Genomic DNA, 17441 nt, shown 5'->3' on the forward strand with positions numbered 1-17441 from the left:
GATCCAAAAGACTCCACTAAGAGACTATTGGAACTCATAGAAGAGTTTGGTAAAGTAGCAGTATAAAAAATTCACACACAAAAATCAACAACATTTGTGTACACAAACAATGCCATGGCTGAGAAAGAATTTCTAAGATCCAATCACAATAGTTGTGAAAAGAAATCAAATACTTGGGAATAAATTTAACAAAGGATGTCAAGGATCTCTACAATGAGAATTACAAAACACTAAAGAAAGAAACAGAAGATACAAGCAATAGAAAAATCTTCCATGTTCATGGATTGGAAGAATCAATATCATCAAAACGACTATTCTTCTGAAAGCACTTTACAGATTCAATGTGATTCCAATCAAAATACCAAAGACATTCTTCTCAGATATAGAAAAAATGATGCTAAAATTCATATGGAAGCACAGGAGACCCCAAATAGCTAAAGCAATCTTATACAACAAAAACAAAGTCAGAGCCATCACAATACCAGATTTCAAGACATACTACAGGGCATTTATAATCAAAACAGCCTGGTAATGATACAAAAACAGATGGATGGACCAATGGAATAAAATAGAAATGCCAGAAATCAGTCTAAGCATCCACAACCAACTTATCTTTGACAAAAAAACTAAAATCAGTCCCTGGAAGAAAGTCTATTCAACAAATGGTGCAGGAAAAACTGGATCATCACATGCATAAATAAGAAACAAGACCCCTGCCTTACACTTATACTAAAATCCTCTCAAAATGGATTAAAGACCTCAATCTATGACCAAATATAATCAAATTATTAGAGAATAGTGGGGAAACACTGTCAGACATTGATTGGCATAGGCAAAGAGTTCTTGGAAAAGACCCCATAGGCACAGTCAATCAAATGTAAAATCGACAAATGAGACTACATCAAATTGAAAAGCTTCTGTATTGCAAAAAAATAATCAGCAAAGTGAAGAGGCAACTGACAGAATGGGAAAAATATTTGCAAACTATACAACTGATAAAGGATTAATAACCAAAATATATAAAGAGATCATGAAATTTAACAGCAACAAAACAAACAACCCAGTAAAGATATGGTCAAAGAACTTAAACATTTTTTAAAAGAGGAAATCCAAATGACCAACAGACACATGAAAAAATGCTCAGGATCACTAGCTGTCAGGGAAATGCAAATCACAACCACAATGAGGTTTCACCTCACCCCCATTAGAATGGCTTTCATACAGAAATCAACAAACAACAAATGCTGAGGAGGATGTGAGGGAAAAGGTACCCTAATCCACTGTTGGTAGGAATGTAAACTGGTAAAGCCACTATGGAAGACAGTATGGAGATATCTCAGAAATCTGAATATATACCTACCATATGATCCAGCCACCCCACTCCTGGAATTTACCCAAGGGAAATGAAATCAGCATGTGAAAGAGTCATCTGTACACCCATGCTTATTGCAGCTCAATTCTCAGTATCTAAGACATTGAATCAACCCAAATGTCTAACATTCCAAATTTGGATAAAGAAATTATGGGATATGTACACTATGTAATACTGCACAGTAGTAAATAAAAAAAAATCCAGTCATTTGCAACAAAATGGGTGAATCTGGAAAACCTCATACTTAGTGAAATAAGCCAGTCTCAAAGGGCAAATACCATATGTTCTTTCTGATCCAAGATAACTAATAGAGCACCTAAAAGGCACTTTATGAAGCAAAGACTCTGAACAACCCTTGTCTGGAATGTTGAGGAATGGCTTTTCTTTTTTTTCTTCCTCTCTTTCTCTTTTACTATTTTTTGAACTATTTTCTTAACATAGAGATAATCCTATGTGTATAAAGTTAATTAAAAATAGATACTAGTAAAAATATAGAGGGAATAAGAGAGGGAGGAGGTAGAGGGGTAGGAATTGTGGATGGAAGGGCGGGCACATGTTCCTAAAGTTGTAATTAGGAAGGCTATTAAGTTTGTAACCATAAAGCTGTATAATTCTGTATTCTACGGACTTACTCCTATGAGTACCGTTTAAAAACTTGCCATGGGACCCCCAAATCCTGTTAAGCTGGGGGTTAAAAATAGTATTTTAAGTGTTAAAATAATCATATGGATAATATTAAATGTTAAAATGATCATATAGATAGGAATAAGTGCTAAACTGATCATATAAATAGGATTTAGTGTTTGGTAATAATAATAGATAGAATTAAAAAGGAGTGAGGGCTCCAACATGGGAAGCAGTTCTTACAGTAGGCTTAGAGAATGACAATCACTTCAAGTAGCACTCTGACCTCAGTATCAACCCTTAAGGCATTCTGGTCTGGCTGAGAAGCCCATGAAAACATTTCAGGCATGGAAAGCCAAGATACTGTAGGAAAAAATGATGTCCTACATGAAGGACTTCGATGGGTCAGACCCCAGTGGAAAGAAGTGATCATCAAAGAAGGATGTACTTTTCTCTGAAGGGAGGAGAGAACCTCCACTTTGCTGATGGCCTTGTCTAAATACTGATGGAGTTTGTGAATTCAAAAGGCTTCAATAGCCTAGGCAGCTTATGTCAAGAGCCCTAGGTGATCACTTAGGTCATATGTAACAGTATTAATTGTTAAATTAACAACAGGAGTCACTGTTCACTAACCTCCCATGCAGAACCTCTGCTCTCAAAGAGTTGTATTAGGAGAGTTAGCAATAAAACTTGTTTTCAAAAATTTATTTCACTTTAGTGTAGTAAGTGGAGGATATACTTATGTCCCATGAATTTTAGGTAGGCTGAAGTGTCCAACTCCATTGCTTGTTTTCTTAGGTGCTTCTTTAATTAACAACAAAACTTGTTTGCAAAGACATACTTTTTCTTAAAGTATTAAGTGAAATATACTCTTTTTTTAAATTTATTTGACAGGTAGAGTTATAGACAGTGAGAGAGAGAGACAGACAGAGAGAAAGTTCTTCCCTCTGTTGGTTCACTCCCCAAATGTCCACTACAGCCAGCACTGTGCCAATCAGAAGCCAGGAGCCAGGTGCTTCTTCCTGGTCTCCCATGCGGGTTCAGGGGCCCAAGGACTTGGGCCATCCTCCACTGCCCTCCTGGGCCACAGCAGAGAGCTGGACTGGAAGAGGAGCAACCAGGACTAGAACCCTGTGCCCATATGGGATGCTGGCACCACAGGCGGAGGATTAACCAAGTGAGCCACAGCGCCGTCCCCAAGTGAAGGATATTCTTACACCTCATAAGCTACAGTTATGTCTAAGTGCTTGAAAATGATGTAGCACTCTTGGGTGCTTCTTTAAAGTTAATTAAGTTTCTAAAAAAAAGATTAAAAAAGTGAAATTAACTTCGAGATGCAACGACTTTGAACAGCCCTTGTCTCGACTGTTGTGAAACAGTTTCTTCTTTTTTTTTTCTTTCTTTTTTACTTTTTTCTTTTATCATACAAATTGATGAACTCTTTACTTACTATAGACTTAATCTTCTGTGCATAAAGTTAATTGAAAATAGATCTTAGTATAAAATAAGACTGGGAATAGGAGAGGGAGGAAGGAGAGGGTTGGGAGTGAAAGTGGGAGGGTGGGTCTGATAGAAAGAATCGCTAATATCCCTAAAATTGTGTTTAAGAAATACATGAAGTTTGTATTCATTAAATAAAAGGTAAAAAATATACCTTCTGTATATGTAACATACCTGGAACATAATGTGTATACCAAATAATAATAATAATTATTTTTACACATTATTTCAGGCCCATGATTCCTGTGAATTAAGTGTTTTTATTTGTTTGCTAACTTCATTTACAAGTTATGGAAGAAAGAGACTTTTAAAGTTGCTTTTACTTTTCTTTGTAGTCATATAAACTATGTTATTAATTTGGGTGCCCTTTTTCCAGATATTGGATAGACCTACCTGTTGGTGATCTGTGACAAATTTTTTGTCTTCGGCTAATGTTCTTTATAATGTGTCACCAATCTAGGTGATGTCTCCTCTTTGAGGTGGTGATTATTCAGTGAATGCAAAATAACTTTGTCAGCATCTTCAGCCAAGTCTGAACCATTCATTCAAATCCAGTAGTTTCAAGAAACATTATAAAGATAAGCAAAAAGCAGAAGCATGTGTTAGAAATAAGGACAGGCCGGCGCCGCGGCTCACTAAGTTAATCCTCCGCCTAGCGGCGCCGGCACACTGGGTTCTAGTCCTGGTCGGGGCGCCGGATTCTGTGCCGGTTGCCCCTCTTCCAGGCCAGCTCTCTGCTGTGGCCCAGGAGTGCAGTGGAGGATGGCCCAAGTGCTTGGGCCCTGCACCCCATGGGAGACCAGGAGAAGCACCTGACTCTTGCCTTCGGATCAGCGCGGGGCGCCGGCCATAGCGCGCCGGCCTTGGTGGCCATTGGAGGGTGAACCAACGGCAAAGGAAGACCTTTCTCTCTGTCTCTCTTTCACTGTCCACTCTGCCTGTCAAAAATAAAAATAGGAAAAAAAAAAGAAATAAGGACAAGTTAGGGGACATGCTGGTGGTTGATACAGTAATTCAGACCCTGCTGCAGATGAATGCATCCCATGTCAGAGTGTGTGGATCTGAGTCTCTGCTCCACTCCCAATTCTGGCTGCCTGGTGCTGCACACCCTGGGAAACAGCAGTTTATGGCTCAGCTACATGAGTCCTTGACTCCCACATGGGAGACCCAGAATAAATTCTGGGGATCCTGGCTTTGGCCTAGCCCAGCCTGGCCTCTATGGGTATTTGGAGAGTGAACCAGTAGATAGGAGTCCTCTGTTTCTCTCCCTCGCTCTCTCTGTGCTATGACTTATTAAACCATTTCTCCTCTGATGACAGCTACATAGAAACTTAGGTGAAGATTTTACTAACTATAAATAAGTTACAAAAACATGAGAAAATAAATTCAGGTTGTCTGTTTTGGGGATAATACTATTCCCTTTCATTACATGGAAATCAAGGAGTTTCCAGTCACCACTGAGTTGTAGCACTTCTGTGGCACTATGCAGTGTACAAAGTGTCTTTCAAATACGCTGGCTTACTTGACCCTTGTGCCAACAGTTGGGATAGATGGTATAGTTGACCACTGTCTGTGGGTTCTGCAGCTGGTTGAAATCTGAAACCAGATCTGCATCAACCAGATGCAAATGAAAAATTTGAAAAACAGAAATTCCGTCTATACTTAGTACACAGGTTCTTTGTCATTATTCTCTAAACAATAAAGTATAAAATGTTTACATAGCATTCACATTGTATTATGTATTATATATAACCAAGAGATGATCTGAAGTATAGGGAAGGATATTTGTAGGTTATATGCAAACACTAGCCCATTGTATATGGAGATTTCAGAGCCTGTGGAGGAGTCCTGGAATCAATCTCCTGTGGACACTGAAAGACAACTGTGCCAGTGATGACAACTATGTTTCGTGCTTGTGATTTAAAATTAGCCACCTGGGATTATGGCAGAATACTTATCTTTCATCATCTTCCTTTCTTTTTTTTTAATTGCAATTTGGCCTCAGAGTCTTTCTCAACACAATGTGTAGGATCCATAATAATTAATCAGAGTTTGCCTGTGAGTTTAAACCTACTTTCATTTCTTGTATTTCTTCACATGCTTTTCTCTAGGCCCATTTATTCACATATGAAGAAGCATATACATATATTTGAATAAAATTTGTAGATTTGACTGGCTTCAGAGCATGTAACTGCCTTATTAATGTGATGCTATCTCACCAGTTTTGTGTAAAAGGTAGGACTCTTGAACACCAATCAAAGGATTTTTCTCTGCAGCTTCAGGGAACAGTGAGATAAGGGTAGAAAGCTGAAAGGACTTACACAGACAATCATAGAAACCAGTTCAGAAAATGAGCTTTAATTTGAACAGTGTAAGTGCAGAATTTTACAAAAGGGACTTTTGTGGTGAAAATACTTATTCGCCAACATTTTGAGTAAAGTCTGCATGCTTTCCAAATAAGGTGTCCCTCGTCCTTCTAAATTACTGAGTATAAAAGCCATAATGTTATATGTTCCCGAGAGGCAGAGAGTAATTCAGACATGAAGTAATTTTAATAGAAATCATTCCTCTTTTCTTGGCAAGAGAAGAATTTCAGTAGGAATTTTTCAAAATTACAAAATATCCTTCCCTGGGGGATCCATGCCGCCACTTAGCAGATTTCTCATTTCATTTAACACAAATATTTTGATCCTCAAGGGGAAATCTGCTCAGTTACAGTTTCTGCATTACTGTCTCCCAAAGATAAACGAGGTGCTTTTCACCAAAATGGACACAAGAGAGGTAAAGTGGGAGGAAAATGATATAAATCCTAGGAAGAAAGTTCTAGAAACAAATCATTTACCAAAGCCCTTAAGAATGGAAGCAATCTTCAATTTCTGTTTCATTTGCTTCTCAGAATGTTTTCAAACAGGGGAGATACAATTTTTTCCTAGGAAAATTAGCCTTAAAATCTGCTTGAAGGAAAAAGAAAGGGAATCTTGGAAGACCTTGGGATTTCCCCTGCCTCCCCAGAGCAGCATGGTCTGACAGTTGTGGATTAGGATGCTGTCCATTGGGTGACCTTGGATGGGATGATGTTTGTAGCAATGCTAGTACTCCTGGGCAGAATATACAATTTGTCGTTAATATCTGTCCCCAAGTGTCTTTTGCCTTCAAGATCTTCTGAAACTGTGTACTTAAACCTGGCCTTCTCAACTAGCATGACAAATGTGAGCTTGTTCCATTAAGATTTCAGTGGAGTTCCACTCTGCCAAATAAAAGGCAAACGAATCTGCCACATTGTATGATAAGGTATAAATGGGTTACATTATGTTCACCAGTGACCCTGCAGAAAACATGAAATTTGATAGAAGTAACTCAATGATGATAATGTCAGGCCTCATGAGTTTCTATGGAAAGTATTTGAAAACATGTTGATATTTCTGTATTCATCAAAGTGAGTATATTCCTATTTTGTCTCTCTAAAAGGTTGAGATTGCTGTTCACGTGTACTTTACCACCATGTTTATTTGTGTGTGTGTGAGAGTGAGACAGAGAGAGAGAGTGAGAGAGAGAGAGGTGCATCTATTCCTTTTTTAGCAGGTAAATGGTTGTAAGGCTTTTGGTGGAGGTGGTACTCAGCTTTCAACTAAACTTTGGTGTCTTCAAATAAATTCAGGTTCAAAGTCTCTTACATGATCCCTCAACACACTAACCTTAAGCATCAGGTCTCAGGTCTCTGGATTTAAATTAAAAACTCTAGACCCTAAAACCATGAATCCATGGAGCATGTATTTCTTTTCATCATTTAACCCCAGGGCTGATCACAGTGCCTGGGTATATGATGATCAAGAAGTGTTTTGTCCCAGCAGTCTAGAAAGTGAGCAACATCAAGGGAAATTGCTCAGATGGACTCATCAGAGCTTTGCTTCAGTCGTATAGCACGTCTATCGTGGATTCATGGTTGTTACAAAAATTCAGGGTCAGGAACAATCCTAACATACAAGCAGTCAGATGTCACAGTGAGCTCTATTTCCTAATGGAGTATTAGAAATTTCATTGCCTGAGGGATTGACGTCAATGTCCAATGTAATTGCCAGATGTTTTGACATTAGCCTATAAGCCCTTTTGGAGGAGAGGAAAAGCAGTTCTCTAAAACCAGCAGCAGCTGTTTAAAAAGTACATTAATTTTTTGAAGTAACATTTTTATGACCATTTAAGTTCTAAGAATTTTTAAAGTAATATGAAAAAAAAAACACATTAATAGGACTACTTGAAATTAGACTTCAAATGAATCACTTTGTGAGGAAACAGACTTTATTAGGCCAATAACTTCTTCCTTCTTTTCTTTCTTCTGTTTTGACCATGGTAGATCTAGCAGGAGTCACTGCTAAGTCAGGTGCATCATTTAAGCCCTGTCCCAGTGAGAGCAGTATGATGTTAAATTTCCTGTGGCTAGTTTCAGGGGAACCTAGGGTTCACTTAACTGATCATTTTTGCAAATGTTTGTCATGTATTGTGTCTTCTGAGATGTGGGAAAGGGGGGCATTGCTATATTGATATAAATCCATCTGTATTACTAAAAATGAATATTTATAATATTAGTTATTGATATTAATACGTAATAGGAACTAATTTATTTTGACTGCCTGCCAGGGTGCAAACTCAGTGCTAATAATCTCACATGTAATCCTCACAATGACCTCCTAGGTAATGCAAGCAATTCCATTTTATAGAAGAGTAAAATATGGCTTATAGAGTTGAAGTGACTTTCCTAGGATCACGTTGTTATTAAATGACAGGTGTCTGATTGATCTAGTCCAAGATCAAGTTTCAAGAAATGAAGTGGCAGCGGAAGGTCAAAGCTTCACGAGAATAAGTCTACTAGATTGTTAGTTGTAGCGCAAGTGGGAGTGTGAATGCCAAGGGGAAATGATTATGTGGTATTTACTCTTTTTTTTTTTTTTTTTTGACAGGCAGAGTGGACAGTGAGAGAGAGAGACAGAGAGAAAGGTCTTCCTTTGCCGTTGGTTCACCCTCCAATGGCCGCCGCGGCCGGCGCGCTGTGGCCGGCGCGCTGCGGCCGGCGCACCGCGCTGATCCAATGGCAGGAGCCAGGAGCCAGGTGCTTTTCCTGGTCTCCCATGGGGTGCAGGGCCCAAGCACCTGGGCCATCCTCCACTGCACTCCCGGGCCACAGCAGAGAGCTGGCCTGGAAGAGGGGCAACCGGGACAGAATCCGGCGCCCCAACCGGGACTAGAACCCGGTGTGCCGGCGCCGCTAGGCGGAGGATTAGCCTAGTGAGCCGCAGCGCTGGCCGGTATTTACTCTTAAACAATGGTGAAGGATCCATTAGAAGGGTCATATAGCTGGTGAAAGTGAGGCAAGACTGGTGACTGGCAGCCGATAGACTGGAGAAGACCAGGAGCTGAAACAAGATTTTTCAACTTATGTACTGTTGGTATTTGGGTCTGGATAATTCTTTGGCATGTGTTTGTCCCATATATTTTAGGATGTTTTGTAGCATCACTGGATTCTATACAATAGATGAGAGTCATGACAAACATAAATGTCTTCAGATATTACCAAATGTATCATGTGAATCAAAATTTACGTTGCTTCACGTAGAGGATGATTGCTAAGTGATTGGTTCAAGTGATTATTGAGCTCTTACTGCATGCATTGTGATGATAACTGGGGTAATAAGAATGATGGAGACACATACTCCCTCCATTTAAACATTAATGGTGGCAAACAGACACCAATATAACATTAGAGATTTATCTTTTGTTGTGTCATCAGTGCCCAGGACATTCCTTAAGACATTTTCCTTGATCACATAATTGTTGAGATAATTAATGAGAAATATATTTTATTAACTGTGTGACTTAGAATAAGTTGGATAATCTCAAAGGACCTCAGTGTCCTCATTTATAAAATAAGTGAAATAGTATTCATACGTAAGATTGTAGTGAAGTTTGAGTAGCATATACTTAAAACGTGCTAGGCACTCAGTAACGAATTATGATAAAGATGAAAGTGTAAAGTGCCACTTGGAGCCATTTACTGGCTCCCTGGAACTGCTGGCCAACTAGGTCCAGGGTGTCATGCATTGTAAATTTAGAGGATGGCCTGACAGCCACCCCACTATAGCTCTTCTAAAGAAAGCTCATTGCAGCAGCACCCATCCCCAAACTGAGTATATACAGAAACCCGGAGATGGGGATAAGAGGTTGCCATTGGAGAAAGCAGAATTCTTCTTTCTTCATGGATGGAAGGTACTAAGAACCAACCCTTTTGCAAACAGAAATATCTAACAAATACATCCCATGAAGCAGGGCATGGGTGATGCCACCTCATTTGAATGTTGCTGTGTGTGATATTAAATGGTTGTGAAGAAAGGTATGGCAGACGGAGAGTGGACAGAGGTATGGAAACCTAGTAAATGGGGACTGGAGTACCTGCAACACTTAGTATGGCAAGAAGATGTGGATGCTAGTGAGGGTAGCTGGGTTTAAATTGGCTTGTGGGAATCCCCATTTGGCAGTATAATGGAGTGAGTGGCTGAAGGGTGGAGATGCGCAGAGCTGAAGGCTGAACCACGTTTAGGGCCCATAAGATAGGGAAAGGGTTCAGTGTGCACCAGCATCTCCCTCCCTCAGGGACTCCAGAATCTACTAAATAAATAGTAAATGTACCCATAAAGAAAGAGTCAGTGTTTGGAAGCTGGGTGCCCCCAAACACTGCAATGCTGCTAAATAGAACAAGCAGCAGAAAAAAAAAGGCAGAGAACTTATTATCATGGACATATCAAAGATCCAGTTATATGCATCAGGATTTATGGCCACATCAGAACCAAATAAAGGCTGACCTGACAAAAAGTGGTGGGGCTCATTCTCTAAGGATTCTTAAATCCTTCTAACTAGAATCAAGATAAGTCTCTGGTCTCGGGTCAAAGCTGAGCCTGAAATCCCTAGTGTCTGGAGGTCTGCAGGATAGAAGGGTGGACAGGCCATTACCCCTAATTCATTTTCATGAATGTTCTACATTTGTGCTGCATGATTGCTGGTCTTGCACAAAAACCTCAACTTCTACAAGAAAAAGGGTCTCACCTTGCATTCCATCAATAGCACCAGAGGGAGTCTTCATTTCCAAAGGTAATTGCTGCAAACGTGTTGCACAATATCATTCATTACTGGTTAGGATTGAGTGTTGAAAGTACATTTCACAAGATAATGAAGTTGTTTCCCAGGACTAAAATAACCGGTTATCTGACTCTTAGGTTCATCCCACATTAGATGTATGACACACACAACTGTCAAAATAAATAACTTACTTGGGATGTGTCAGAGCTCACAACAAGCTGATGAGAAATGTATAGGGTTGTAGAAAGCAAATCAGAGAGGCTGAATGAGTGAGGGGAAAATAATGGTCCGTGTCAGCAAAGGGACAGCCCAGCAAGGGAGATGAAAGCCTGGTGAGATTTTAAAATGTCCTCATTCCCATTCCTGCAGGTTTCAGTGAACAAATAGGGCCACATGTGGTCACACCAAAAATATCAGTTTGAAATGAATTCCTGGCTGCAGTGATGTCTCACGAAGCTGGTTCTGTAATTTACAAAGGTGACAGCCAAAGCCATAAAACTAAAATGGGGGTTTTCAATCAGGTAGCATGAGATAAGTGGGGGGAATCATAGACTAGTTGAGAAAGTGCTTTTTTTTTTTTAATCAGGCAACAGGTATCATAAAGAGCTTGGACAGTCTGCTTTAAACAGGAGGAGCTGGAGGCATGGATTTCCACCCTTAGTTACAGCATGGAAAATTATTTTAAAAGAAGCTTTAGGGAATATTCAGTGCAGCTTCTAAGTGGAGGAGCTTAGGGAGGCATGGGAAAAACATATGAATGATAATAGTTAACAGTAATAATATGAAGAAGAAGAGGATGAGGTCCAGGAGGAATAAAGATAAGCATAAGAAGAAAGAACCAAAGAAGGAAGAGGAGGAGGAGAAGGAGGGGATCTTTCCCAGCTCAGCTGTATAAAGAAAAAGTGAAACACAGCACATGTAAGATACATGCAGATAAGTAAACTCAATCAGAAAAGGTTTTCAGCATGGAGAAGATGAACATAAGTAAATATTCCAGGATGGCCAAAGAATACTCTTTTGATGACAACACTCATCTATCTCTTGTGTCATTGTTGTTTAGCAACAACCTGTGATAAGCCCCCCTGAGTGGCATGTAAAGTGTGCAGCCACTATTGGTGGCTCCAATTCGATGGAGTGCCATTCAAAGCAAATGGCTACATGGAAGGCCCTTTTGTTGAATCCCCAGGTTCCCCTGCTGAATCCTGAAGCTTTCTTATCTTTGAGAAAGACCAGCCATAGAGGCAATTTTGTCAATCATTTGTCAGAATCTTTGTTTTGTCCAAACAGAGGAAGAATGAGTAGAGGAAGAGAATTTCTGAAAAACAAAGTTATAATGAGAGTTAATGAGTCCATATTGGAGTTTGTATCTTAACCTCTAGTAATATGGACTTTATGAGCATTACTATCATAAAATGAATAGAATAAATAGAATCATGGATGTGAGGAAAGAATTATGGGCTTTGGGGACAGACAAATATGGATTCAAACCCTGCCTATTTGGGGTCAGTTGCTTAATCTCTCTAAATCTTTGCCCTGTTGAAGAAAGTTATGGGAATTAAATTAATGAAACTGGCCTTTACTGAGTACTTTCTACATGTTAGGAAAGTACTTACAGTATCATGGGTAAACCTAGGAGTGATAGTCCTGCCCCTACCTCCCCCATTTCACAAAGGAAATGCTAAGACAGTATAACTTGCATGAGGTCATAAATCTAGTAAGTGGTGGAACCAGAATTTGAACTAGTTTTGTTTGACTCCAGAATACTCTTAACCTCCATATAAAAATGTCTATGGTAGCCCCTGAAACACTTAATGAATGGCAACTCTATGTCTGGCACTGTGGTAAAGCAGGTTAAGCCACTGGCTTGCCAACTCTGACATCCTGAATTGTCGTACCCATTGGAGTCCGTGTTTCTCTGCTTCCAGTCCAGCTTCCTGTTAATGCACCTGGGAGAGCAGTGCTGATGGGTCGTGTTTGGGCACCAGCCACCTATGGAGTTCCTGACTCTTGGCTTCAGACCGGGCCAGCCCTGGCTTTTGTGGCCTTTTGGGAAATAAACCAACACATAGAAGACCCTCCCCTGGGCTCCCGCCTCCCCCTCTCTATCTCTCTACCTTTCAAATAAATAAATAAATAAATAAATAAACAAACAAATAAATCTTCAAAAATAGATGGCAGCCCCTGTTATGAATAAAACCACCTTAAATCCACTGTGGAACAAAAAGAAAGGCTGTAAATAAAATAACTTATTGCTAGTGGTGTCTTTTTAATCCTGGCAAGTATAAAATGACATGCCAGTTCTCACAGACATTTTGCCTGCAATGTTGTGAAGATTTTTATTTTACAGAGAAATAAATAAATGAAATCAAAGAGCAGTAACACCAAGTCTATTTAGAAAGGCTTAGTGAGATCTCACTAAAATGTGTAGTTCCTCGAGGAGACTGATGTTTCTGCTATGGTTTTAGAACAACTGAAGTCCAGAAAAACAAAGAGGCTGAGAAGATTTTCCAGAGACACTGTTTAACAGACTCAGCCGTCTTTACTGTGACAGTCCAGACAATATCAGATTTACTTCCAAATTAAAAGATTTTAATTTATTGGAAAACTAAAATAGACAAAATTGAGTTGCCCTGAGATTGGACTTTCTTTGGTATTTTGTTTCCTTCTGTTATTACACTTTTGATTTAAGATAACATAAATTTGTTTAAAAGAGGCAATTTACCAAATTAAGCTCCTATGAAATAATTGTATATTTAATTCCTTAATTAGATAAATAAGAATTCCTGAGATGAGCAACTTATTTTTAACATTTGATGGTCAAATTTTTTCCTAAGGAGGAAAACGGTTTAATCTAGTTCTAGAACTTTTCATAGTCCAAAGCCATTTGTCATTGCTGATTAAAAACCTCTGTGTTAATTTACAAAGTCAAATAATCTATACTAATCCCTCTAGAAACCCAATCTTTAACCTCATCACCAGATGGCACCAAACATCTTTAGGGGGGAGATGGGAAGTGAACAGGCATGTTTTCTTTTTAGTTTTTCATCTCAAAACATAAGTCCACTTTTAAGTGTTGAGAGCATGAAATGCACACAGCAACTAAGCCAAATTCCTGTGTTAATCAGTCCTACAGTGTGTTTTGTCCCTGCCCAGGTTCAACTTAAAATTTCATATTTTCTAAATGATTGAATTTAATAATTCCGAGACAAGAAAAGATAGTCTACTACAATACTGTTTTTAAAATTATAGAATGCATACACATAAAATTTAATATTTTATCCATTTTAAGTGTACAATTCAGTGACAATGAGAATGCTCACAGTGTTGTACAACCATCACCACCATTTCTAGCATTTGATCATCTAAAAAAGAAACTTTGTTTCTGTCTTCAGTCATTTAAGACATTTTTCTAAATAAATATAGATGTTCAGAAAGTTTCATTGATGACTCAGAGAAGTCTCAATATACCTGACCCAAGTCTTTCCAGTGGTTACAGTTTATGTCTTAGTCTACTTGGACTACTAAACAAACTGCCATGGACTGGTGACATTAAACAGCAGAAGTTTATTTCTCAAGTTTGGAGGCTGATGAAGATGCTGCCATTTCCGTGTCTGGTGAGGGTTCCTAGCAGCTATCTATCTTCTCCTTGCAACTCCGATGTAGCAGAAGGGTCAAGGTAGTTGTCTGTGTCCCTTTTACACTGACAGTAATCTAATTCATAAGGAACTTGACCTGATGACTTAATATCTTTCATTATATTTAATATGAATTTTGGAGGGACATGAGCATTCAGTCTTATATAGATATAGTACAACAGCAAAAACAGGGAATTGACATTGGTACAATGTGTGTATCTAGTTCTAATATATTTTATCATATTTTTAATTTGTGTAACAATCACTGCTCTCAAGATAGAGACCAGTCTGAGTGAAGTTTTGGAACTTCACCTGCCTCCCTTAGTATCTTTCACTCTCCTTTGTATATCATACTGTGTGTATACTTAGACATGTATATGCATTTGTATATGTACTTTGTATATGTTGAGAACATCACAAATCTTGTACCTTTTGCTTCAACCATCCAGGGTAAATTAGAAAACAAAAAAGGAGAAAATATTATATTTGCCATATTTTTATTCTTTCTGAGGTTATTTCTTCTTGCTTGATGTTTTAAGACTCCTCCTTTAATCAGTTCATTTCTCTTTCAAAAACGTCCTTTAGGGGAGGTGTACAAGTGATAAATCCTATTAGTTTTACATCATCTGAAAATGTCTTTATTTCTCCTTCTTTGTTTTTTAAAAAAGATTTATTTTACTTATTTGAAAGAATTACAGAGAGAGAAGCTTTCCATCTGCTGGTTTACTCCCCAAATGGTCGCAATGGCTGGAGCTGAGTGATCCAAAGCCAGGAGCCAGAAGCTTCTTCTGCGTCTCTCACATGAGTGCAGTGGCCCAAGCACTTGATCTTCCTTCCACTGTTTTCCCAGGTGCATTAGCAGGGAGCTAGATCAGAAGTGGAGCACCTGGGACTCAAATTGGTGCCCATATAATATGCCCATATAAGATGCTTTAACCTGCCCTGCACCACAGCATGAGGCCTCTGCTTCTTTCTTGAAAGATAATTTTTCTGGATACCTAATTTGGTATTGACAGTTTTTTCTTGTAGCATGTGGGAAATGGGTCACCTTTTTCTGGCTTCTGTAGTTCCTGATGAGAAACTCACGGTATGTGAATTGTTTAGCCCATAGATAGTGTCTGATTATAATGTGTCTTTGTGTGGATAGTTTTGGGTTTATCCTATCCAGGATTTATTTGTCTTCTAGAGTCTGTAGGTTTATGACTTTTGACAAATTTGGAAATAGTTTTTTTTAGCATCACTGTCTTTTTTTCCCTCTCCTGGGATTCCAATGACATGATTTTATTTTATTTTATTTTTTATTTATTTATTTTTTTTGACAGGCAGAGTGGACAGTGAGAGAGAGAGACAGAGAGAAAGGTCTTCCTTTTGCCGTTGGTTCACCCTCCAATGGCCGCCGCGGCCGGCGTGCTGCGGCCAGCGCACCGCGCTGATCCGATGGCAGGAGCCAGGTGCTTCTCCTGGTCTCCCATGGGGTGTAGGGCCCAAGCACTTGGGCCATCCTCCACTGCACTCCCTGGCCACAGCAGAGAGCTGGCCTGGAAGAGGGGCAACCGGGACAGAATCCAGTGCCCCGACCGGGACTAGAACCCGGTGTGCTGGTGCCACAAGGCGGAGGATTAGCCTAGTGAGCCGCAGCGCTGGCCATCCAATGATGTGATTATAACAGATTTTGTTAAAGTTCCACAGGTCCCTCAGGATCATTTTTCTTAACCTATGTTTTCTCTGCTGTTTAGATTTGTTCATTTCTATTCTAGTATCTTCAAGGTCAGAGATTTTCTTGTCCCCTCTGTCTTTCTTTGTGCTATTGAGATTTTTATTTTGGCTATTAAATGCTTCAGTTCAATGGTGTTCGCTTGATTGTTATGGGCAAGATTTTTTTTCTATTTTTTAATTTGTTTCAAGTACAATTGTAGCTGCTTAAAGAAGCATTTTTATGATGGTTGCTTTAAAATGCTTGTTGGATGATTCTTACATCTGTGTCATCTTGGTATTGACTTCTGTTAATTGTATTTTCTTATTTAAATTTACACTTTTCTCATTGTTGATATGATGATTGACTTTTGATTAAATGCTTGAAAGATTGACTTTTGTGCTATATGACTTTAGATGTTATTTAAGTCCTCTGGTTTTACATTGCCAGGTGAAGTGGGATTTTGTCATTGCCATGAGGTGGAAGTAGACCTCTCTGTTACCTACTTCTCCTTTATTGATGGCACCATGTCATTTCTTAAGCTCTCAAGTCCTATCTACTTTTCAGCATCTGCTTATGTTTACTTACATATAGTAGTTACAAATATTTTTTTCCCATTTGGTGATGTCTCATCACTCTATTGTTTGTTTCCTTTGCTAGGCAGAAACTTCTGATTTTGATACAATCCCAATTATCTAGTATTGTTGTGTTGCTTGTTCTTTGGGGGTCTTATCCAAGAAGTGATCATCTATCTATACAAATGTCTTAAAGTGTTTCCCCTACATTTCTTCTAGCAGTTTCATTGTCTCGGATCTTAAATTTAGGTCTTTGATTCATCTTGAGTTTATTTTTGTATGTAGTGAGAAGTTGGGATCTAATTTCATTTGTCTACATAAATACATTCCATTTGCCAGCATGATTTATTGAAGAGATTATCTTTCAACGTATGTGAAGTCTGGGCACTTTTGTCAAAAATCAGTGGGCTGTGTGTGTGTATTAATTCCTGGATTCCCTGTGCTGTTTCATTGCTTTATGTGTTGATTTTTATGCCAGTACATGCTATCTTAATTACTATAGTCAGGAGTCCTAGAATCATTTTATTTTTATTTTGTATCTTTTTGGTATGGAGATGGTGAAGAAAGGAAAACTATGGCAATGATGTTTTGGTTGAAAAATTGAGGTACTTGAAGATTTCAGAAATTTATTAACGTCTTTTTGTACTTTGGGGAAAAAGTAGCACCCATTGGCCAATGTCTGTACCAAAAAAGTGGTGGAAAACTTTTTGTTTTGTTAAAAAGTGTAAAAGAGGAGGATATTGTGGTCCACTTTGTGCTGCCATAACAGTAACTTATGAGGAACAGAAATTTATTTGGCTCAGGATTTTCAAGGCCGAGAAATCCAATATTGAGGGGCTTCGTCTTCTGAGGGCCTCCTTGCTATGTGATTACATGGCAGACAGCACCACATGATGAGAGAGAGAACATAGCCTTAG

This window comes from Oryctolagus cuniculus, chromosome 15 (genome assembly GCF_964237555.1).
Source record: "Oryctolagus cuniculus chromosome 15, mOryCun1.1, whole genome shotgun sequence".
In the NCBI taxonomy this organism is placed as follows: domain Eukaryota; kingdom Metazoa; phylum Chordata; class Mammalia; order Lagomorpha; family Leporidae; genus Oryctolagus; species Oryctolagus cuniculus.